The sequence below is a fragment of the Indicator indicator genome, chromosome 7, assembly GCF_027791375.1.
Source record: "Indicator indicator isolate 239-I01 chromosome 7, UM_Iind_1.1, whole genome shotgun sequence".
Classification (NCBI taxonomy): Eukaryota; Metazoa; Chordata; class Aves; order Piciformes; family Indicatoridae; genus Indicator; species Indicator indicator.
Window position 1 is genome coordinate 14,066,968 of NC_072016.1, and position 9,910 is coordinate 14,076,877.

Here is a 9,910-nt window from a genome sequence, read left to right on the forward strand (position 1 = left end):
TAGAAATCCCTTTGCTTCAGAGTTTGCATAATATTATCTCAAATACACATATCACTTCTACAATCACATAATATTTGAAAATATTTGTATTATTTCAGAATGTATGCCAGATATTTGTTGGGCTAGCAAAGTTGAATTTCATTTCTTGATTATACTGGTGAAACAGAGGGTATCATTACAAAGCATCCTATTTTTAGGTGTTTAATACCATTAAGATTTTTTTATTAAAATTGTAAGTAAATTTCAGTTAAAAGTAAAATACTTTTATTTCATTTGATAAGCAAGTTACTTTTGAAAAGTTCAGAACTGTTGGTGTTTTTCTTAATGTTCAATTCTTTTGATTATTTGCAGAAGTCAATCTTTTTCTTCTCATGAAAACGTACCAGAACCTCATTTCTCCTCATCTCCTTCACTTCACAGAGGTTATGGGTCTGATAATGACTTCAACAGAAATTATAGGTAAATATCAGATATTATACATTGTTTTCTGACTTACCTCTATACTGTTACTCCCTCAGTTTCCCAGCTAAAAAAATATAAACTACACAGTGGAAAAATTGATGTTAATGTTTTTGCTCAAATGCAGTTTAAACCATTGAATCTGAAGACTGAACAAATAATGGGACTAATTTGTGGACCATATATATTGTGTTTGATTGTGATTATGAAATAGTTTGAGAATCCCTGACATAAGTCATTGATGTGACAAGCACAATTCAAGCTAAAATACTACAAAATGGGAAAAACTAGTGTCAGTAAGCAAGAAAGCAAAAAACAGATACTATGTTTAACTCTTATCTGCTGTCTGCAACAGGCTAATGGGTTTTATTGTGAGGGATGGTCAGACACTGAAGCAGGTTGCCCAGAACAGCTGTGAAATCCCCATCCCTTGAGATCCTTGAGACTTGGGTGGATGTGGTCACTGTACAAATTCATCTAATTAGACCTACTTTGAGCAGGTGGATGTAGGTACTTCTAGACATCATTTCCAGTCTACATTAATCCATAGTTAAGTGAGGAAGAATATTTTAAAATTCTGAATTGGCTTTACATACCACTCATTTTACAAAATAAGGTACTTGAGAGTAAAGAGAATCTAAACCAAAAAGCATATATTTATCATATATCCATTTTTAGATCACTATATACGTATTTTGTAGGAGAGTGATTCTTCTGTTGCAAAAGCATTAATAGTTAAAGTACTTGGAGCTATAAACCCCAAGTGTATTGTTGCCTGTTTAGACTATGTGCTTAGAGAGCTACTATTATGTATTATTCACAAATATGAAAATACGGGTTTGGGAACCTAAAAATTACTCCTACATAAAGAAACTCTCAGGAAATAGGGAATTTTAATTAGAAACAGCACTTGAAACAAAACATCTTTAGTAGAATTACTTACTGGAAGATGCTGTCATTTTAATCTAGTATTGAAAAACAAACAAGTTGGTAGCATCCAGTAAGGAGGATTCTAATATTAGAGGATAAAAACAAAAATAAGGGGCTTAATTGTTCTTTCAGGGTTATACAGGTTTAATTTCTCATGGTGGCCACCAACAATAAATCGACTGTTCCATTTCTAAGCCTTTCACTGTTCATATTTGTTCTTACAGTAATCGACCAAACTGTCCTGAAGACAATAGGAGAATGCATCCCTCAGATGCATTTAAGAGAGGAAAAAACAGATTTGCACCATATTCTCCACGAACAATGCATCCATCTTCATTTGGGCATCAAGAAGACAGTTCAATAGAGTATGAACAGAAGTCTTTTCAAGGTGAACCTACTAGAGAAATGGAACAAAGCAAAAGATTACCAGTTGTAACAGTTGATTACAATTATGGTCTGCCATTAGATTATGGCCCTGAAGAGGAAGAGAGAGCACCTTACAATTTATCTCCAAGAGATCACTACAACTGGAACTGAATAAAAAGGCCAATTTTTGCTCAGCTTAAACTTACTTTTACCCATTTTGATTTGTATGTGGACCAATTATTTCTTTATTTTTTTACACAAATTAGGAAAATGCAAATTTCAGTAGTAGAGAATGAGTCTCTATTGTAAGATTACGATCTACTGATGTTTGGTTCTTTAAATTTATCAGGGTGTATTTAAGTGTAGTGGGAGACAAGGTCTCAGTACACATGGAATTAAGTAATCCTTTCAGTGAAATTGGAATCCTGTACCTTAAAATAAACAACTTTCTGAGTGATTTTAGTGTCTTTTGGTTTACGGTTCGTTAAAATCTGCAGAAGTCATAATAAAATAAAGTGCTATCAGGTAGACTAGCATTGAGATTATAGGAAAATAGAACGAAATGGATGAAGCAGAGTTATGTCCATTTCATCCTTTATTTTGAAAACAGTTTGAATTATTGCTAACAATCTCCACAGCATTGCAGCTTAATTCCACGTTTTCTCTATCATCAACTGAACAGACCAGGTTGCACTCCTATTTTCATAGCAGAATTTTTCACAGATTACTACAAATACAGAAGCAGTTAGAGTGAATACTCAAATTGTGCTTTTCAGTAATCTGAATATCCCATCCTGATGGTACAATTTTTCCTGATCTCATAGGTTATATGTTTTGGAATGGTGGCCCGATGCAGGTAGATTTCACAGTTTCCTCAGCAACACATCCAAATGAAGTAGCTTCTGTCTCAGCTGGCCAAGGTTATTGGTGCCCATATATTTACATGTGCCTATATACTTAGCACAGTTGTTTGTCAGTCATATGTCTTGTTCTCCAGTTCTATTTTTAACTCCTTTGTTTTTACATCACAGCAGAATAATGTAATCAGGATAGAAGAATAACCTCTTCAGGTAAGCTGCTTTTAAAAGTCATGTTCTGAACAGTCTCCTCTAAACCACCAGTTCAGTAGGACTCAAGAAGGTAGTGCAACAAATAGAACTAAATTTGTGCCAGCAACTGCACATTAGCACCAACAGCTCCTACTGTGGATAAAGAATTCTGAGTTCCAAGGATGGAAAACAGTATTAATGTAATACTTTAGTAAATATTTTAAATACATTTTTAGTTTATTACCACATTCTAATAATATTTTAAAATACATCGCAATAAATAAGGATAAAGCAAGACCATGATATTAACATTTAAAATGAATGCTAGATGTATGTGATGCAGTTAAATTGCTTCAAATGCAGCATACCTGTAAAACATAAAGCTTAAGGTATACCCTAGAAAATGAGGGTAACTGCTCACAGCTAGAACACACAGGAAATTTTTGCCTTTTAACAGCAGCATAAACCCCAGATTTCTGTATTTGTGGTTCTATTACTACTAAATAAGGACTAGATTTGAAAAGTGTGGAACATCTGGCAACTCCTGTTTTGTGACACATTCCAAAATCAAAGGATTCTGTGGAGATAAATTCAGACTGCAACTGCCACATTGCCTGTGCAACCGATAGAACAACTCTTGCTTTGTTCATTGTACAAAGTAAGTAGTTCTCTCATTTTCAGGGCAGCTAGTCAATTGTATTTCCCATTAAATCTCTGTGAGTGTCATTCATGTGTTCTCAAGAATGAAGCTGTATATATAAACTGGTTGATGGACTGAGCACTAAATGTTAAAAGGCACTTGTTCTTTGGCTTGCTTTTTTGTTTTTTAAAGAGGTCAACTGAGAGGCCTCATCTCAAGTACTGTGTGAAGTTCTGGGCCCCTCACTTCAAAAAAGATATTGAGGTGCTGGAGCGGGTCCAGAAGAGAGCAACGAGACTGGTGAAGGGACCAGAGGGAAAGTTTTCTGAGAGGCTGGGGTTGTTTAGCCTGGAGAAGAGGAGGCTCAGGAGACCTTATCACACTCTACAACTACCTGAAGGGAAACTGAAGTAAGGTGGGGGTCAAGCTCTTGTCCCAGGCAACTTGTGATGAGAGGGTGGGGTGTGAAGGAGATGCCAGGGGAGATTTAGGTTGGATAATAGGAAGCACTTCCTCACAAAAAGGGTAATTAGGCACTGGAATGGACTGCCTGGGGAGGTGGTGGAGTCCCCATCCCTGGAGGTGTTTAAGCAAAGATTGGATGTGGCACTTAGTGACATGGTCTCATCAATGTGGTGGTGTTAGGTTATAGGCTGGACTTGATGATCTTGGAGGTCTATTCCAGTCTCAGTAATTCTGTGATTCTCTCTAGGCTTCTGTTTTAGGGGGGAGGAAGATTACAACATGGGCTACTATGTTGCCAAATGAGTTCTGGGCAGAAGACTGACTCCCAAGGCAGCCTTGTGAAAAAGAGGTCAGCTCTAGCAGGAAGCTAGAGCACGGATATGATTAAATTTATATGTAGAAGCCTGCATTACATATACAATTCTTTTAGTTTTGTGTATGAAGAATACAGTTATGTAAAAGTGTAGAAAAATTTGCATGTGACTTTTTCTCTCAGATGGGGCAAAAGAAAAATGATCCCATGGAGCCGCAAGTACAATTAAGTTCCCTTTCTGTTTGTTTCCCTTGTAAGTAACTCCTAGCAAGCTGCAGGATTTTTTTTCATGTGCAGAAGTGGTCAGTGATACAATTCAGATTTGGAGTGCACTACTACGATCAGGACCAGTGGTTAAATCACCCAAGCACTAGCTGCTGAAGATCAGTTCCTTCTTAAGATCTCTTATATTAGGCATGCAGAAATACAGAGATCATTTGTAATTTAGAATCTATTTGGTGCTGGGGAAAGAGGGATTGTGTTTCCCCATCTGGGGTTCAGCAAATGGATATGAATCCCTGGCCACTGTAAACGGCAGTTTATTTAAAACAAAAAGTAATAGCTTTCTTGCTGTTATCAGCCACTGGTGTTACCTTTCTCTCCAGGCTGACTCTTACTTGCTCCATTTGTCAGTGGATCGTGCTCTACTGGTTCAAGGCTACCAATTACCAAACCTGCACATCCCTTTCCTCTTGTTGTAAGGAGTCAGAAAAAAACAGATGGCAAAAGGAACCAGGTGAAGAGGCAACTTTTCTCCTACAGTGAGAAGTCAATGGGGAAGGGGAGGGAAGGACAGAAACAATATCATTTTTTTAAGAGAAAAATGAAGGCAGAGGGAAAATTGCGAGGATTATCAGTGTGAGGGAAGAAATGTACAAAAAATGCATGTGTGAAAGGCTGGTGAAAGATTACTGACTATAAAAAGAGGGCACATGTTGGAGGAGGGGTTCCTGGCAACTTTTTATCTGGGTCTTCTAGCTGTGCCTGTGCCTCTGTATGAGTATCACGCTGATGTAAATAACTTATCAAAAAATGCAGGAGCACTCAGACTTCTAATCCTGCAATGAAGTCATGTGGGAGCTTAAAAGTAATTAAGGCTTTCCTTTAAGCTTTAAATGTAGTCTATATCTAGTAGAATATCCTGAAGACATTCCCTGCAGAATCCAAAGAGAATTTCAGAACATCAAGTAAGAAACTGTTCCTCAAATCTGTTTCACACATTGAAAACAAGCTAGGTTTTTACTGGGTATCAGGAATTCCATCATTTGAGGAATCTGATAAATTTATTACAAGTATATACTTGTCTTATTGCACACTTTCAGGACATGATCAAAGCACGCTATTATGTTGCTATTATTGCACCCATCACCGAAAACTTAAGCTTTAACTAATTCATAACTGTAACAAACAAATCTGAAATAACTGCCTCTATAATAAGTACAATAAGCAAATCAATGTAGAGTTGTACCGAAAGCAGATGTTCTTCCTTTATGAGGAATGTTGGGGACTGAATGTTCCACAAAGGGAGATGAAGGAGTCCCCAAGATAAACTTAGAAGTTGACACAGATGAGCTTGATCCTCATGCAGTTCTCCAAAGGAAATCTTCCAACATAAAAAAGAGAGGTTTTTACTTTGCAACTTACACTACCAAACAAAAATCTATATAGCAAAATTAACGTTTTAAGAAGAAAGGGTTTTAAGAAGGGAGTACAAGGTAAAGAGAGTGCAAACTATTGCTGATACCTATTAATCACATCTCAATCCATCTTAGGGATGCATATAGCTAATAGAAGAATGGAATCATAAACTGGTAATACAAAGTGAATGCTGCAGCTGATTCACCCTTGTCTACACACACCAGATGAACAATGGGACCACCATATCGTGATATCCTCACCATACTGGAGCTATTTAGTAGCATTTTTGGTATACAGTGAATATAATTTCTGATTTTCCGAAGTAACATACCAGAAATCTTTAATAGGACTAAAATATGTTCTGAGAGACAGGTCTTACAAATAAAAGAAAATCATTGTTTTCTAGCATTTAATGTAGTAGTTATAATAATAGCAAAGGCTATGTTCACCAAACTCGTTTTTAAAACTAATTTAAACTCACTAACCGTAGCAGAACTTGTGATGATGGCCACAGATTAGCTTTCTTTTCTATCTTTGAAAAGCAATAGCTTTTGGAAAGAGCTGGACTACATGTGAAACCTCTGGCCCTGTTTATTCAGCATTATAGTGTGTTTCTGAATCCTTATGTTGTGCTTTTCTATTTATGCTCTTTGTATTCAGTTTGTGCACACTGGAATTATATGCACTTTTTTTTTTTTTTTTAACTGCCCAGGCTCATGTCCCTCTTGCCTTAGCTCATGAAAAAAAAAAAGAAAAATCTGAACTATTGAAATTAAATAAATAAAAAAAACCCTTAAGAGACACACAAGTTTAGATAATAGAAGAAGTTACTAAAAGGTAACTACCTGCTTCCCTTGTGTTATTTTCATGTTGCATTTTTCCACAGGCCTATGCAGAAAAACTTGCAGATTTATAGGAAGAGTTTGACCTCATTATTTTCGTTTCTCTTTGTCTCTGACCCAGGCTCACTTTTGCCTGTTACCTTGATCCAAAAAAGCCCACTTAGATACTTGATAGGAGCTTTCCTTGCCATCAGTTTTCGTTCTGGATACGAGATACGAAATTCATTTTAATATATGTATCTTTATATGTGTGTATGTGTGCATTATCATCACAAATATACATTTCTCTATATAAATTGAGATCTCTGCTCTCCTAAATATCAGTGACAGATCAGGTATAAAGATGCATTTGTCCACATGATTTACAATTGCTAATCACCTAATATTTCAGTACTGTACATACATGTACATTATGTACATATGCTTTAATCACTTTCTTAACATAGGAAGTGGTATAGTTACTAGTAACACCAAGCAGAGAGGATTTAAATGTAAACACAAACGTTTGGAAAAAAATAACAACTATATGAAATTAATAGATTATACCATTTCCTAAAAAATATGCCACAGGAACAGTAAACTATGCAAACTAGAAAAGATTTGTTTAAAACAGTCATGGCTAACAGCTAGACTGAATTAAGAAACTTCCAGGTTTTATACATAAAAATGTGTCCAAATAAATATCAGTAATTTAAGTTATAAAATGCAGCGAAGAGTAAATCTGATTTAGAAAACAGGAAGTTTCAGATCATGGAAATAAATGCTGGAGAAATTACATGCCATGGTTAGCAAAAACGAGGTTGTTGTACAGGCTTTTACAACAAGGTTGATCAGTTGTCCAGAGTATCTGTTTATAATGGAGAAGGGCAAGAACTGCCTCTTCTGAACAAGTCCACGTAATCTCATGAGACAAAAGCCCTGGGAAGAGAAGCTCCCAAAAGCGAATCCCAAGGTTTCTATATATATTCGTCATATCAGAAGCCTTTCATTCAGAAAAATTGTCCTGAATGTACAATGTTAATGACATCTAATGTGGTAATTATACAGCTCTGGTGGCATTTGGAAGCTTTTAGATGGTGATTTTCACTAAGTGAGTGTTATTGCAATCCTTTTTGATGTTGAGAAATTGGAGCCCATCAAACTTTTTTCATAAATGTTGCTAATCTGTGTTGTGGGTGGCAGTGCCTTTGCATGGATTTGTCACTTCATCGGTATCTCTGAGGTGCTTTTGGGACTATGAGGACCTGTCAGCCAGCATTCAGCCTCTATCTTACAGTGAAGAGCTTAAAAGGAAGATCATGTACAAGGAGGCTCAAAAAATACCCTTCATCAATCAGCAGTATGATTCCAGTAACACCAGTAAAGGAGGCCTAACCTACAGAGATAAAACATAAAATAAAAACTAGGAAGATTAAATAATACTTGAAGAACAAACAATTAAGTATCTAACAAAAACTAAGAAATTTAAACTATGTTAGAAATAGTCTATGAAGTAACTGGTTAATTACCATAATACATAATGTCAGAGTAATTTTTCCCCAGATAATCAAAATAATGATTTAAGACGCAAGCAGAGAAGATGTCTGAACAAACTGCTAAGCAGGGACAAGTTTATAAGACTAGTTTCTCTTCAGACAAGATTTCCAAGGGAATGTAGAAATCAAATAAGACAGCCACTATTATGAAAATGGTCTTTTTTTCCAGACTAGGAGGCATCAAATATTATACCTACAGTTACAGAGAGGCTGGTGTGATCTTAAGCAATATAAATCTACAAACCTTCAGGAAACAAAAAACTAACTGGAAAAATAAAAGTAGAAGGCCAAAACATGTAGAAGATTATGGTATGTCAGGTTTAATCAGGAGTCATACTACCAGGAAAATTGTGCCTCTGTCATCTACTATTTGCACAGCTGTAGCACTTGAGAGTCTGTACCATTTTTTTTTCCCAGGGCTCTGTATGCATAAATAACAAATAAGAAAGCTGCAGCCACTATGAATCTGCAGACTAAGCAATGGGAGTTCACAGGTGGACACAGCTGGCAGGAGGATGAAAACAAAATAAAAATAATTGAGATTGTGCAGGAGGTAATAATCACAGCATACCAACTGACTGGAAGTTATTGGGTTTTATCTGATTTAGGAACAGGTTTGAGAGGGTGTGCTGGCACACAGATTTGCAGGAGGGGTTCTTTTGACATATGTGAAAAGAAACAGGAGAAAATACAAGAAAACTCCTTGGAAAATGGGTCAAAAGAAATGCACAAAAAGGATTAGGATGCCTTAAGGAACAGATGAAGAGATACATGGACAAACTAAAATTGGTTTTCACAAGGTGTAGGAAGAGGAAGGAGCAGAAGATTCAGGTGAGTAGTTATGTAACAACATGCTTTACATAAATGTCACATCAAAATACAAAAATACATGATGTGAAATACGAATGAATTGTGTTTCCAGAATGCCTTCTATTAGATAAATAATATATCACTCTTTTGGTCTTTTACAGATTCTTTTGCTTGGACTGCAGTTTATAATTTCAGAAAGTACTTCAGTACCCACCAATAATATTTATTTTCCCTACACTTATGAGGTAGGCTAATCCCTACAGAGCTATTAAAACCAAGTTTTATTGCATGTTTGATGTGCCTTCTGCCTTGGCTGCTCATAAAAGAATGCACAAAATGTTTTTAAGGAACCTAAGAGGAAATACATTGGTAGGAAATGGCACCTGAAGGTCATTTCAGTAATGCCCACAGCAGGACAGAATATCTGCTGATTCTTGGCTAACAAGTGTGGATATATTATCAGGGATGTTTGCTATACATCCATGTCGACAGCATTGAACATGGAAGAAAAACGTATCCACCCTCAGCCTTGTCCTTGCTCCTCCCTACCCAACTCCATGCTGTTCCACCTCATTGTGTGAAAACATACACACATCTCAGTCAGAGACCCAGGCAGATGCACCTGTAACCCATGGTGGCATATGATTGTAGAAAGGAAGATGAGTGTTGTTTTGGAGTGCTGCAGTACAAGGCTCTTGGTCTCCAACTAAACTCACTGTAATGTTTTAGGTATTTTGCTACAGGAGACATACTGAGCTATAAGGGAAAAGGCATCTGGGTTACTGACTCTGTGTGTGTGACAAAACCCATCTCTACCACTGAAAATGAAGTCTATAGTTTGATCACGTTCTGTGATGCAGAGG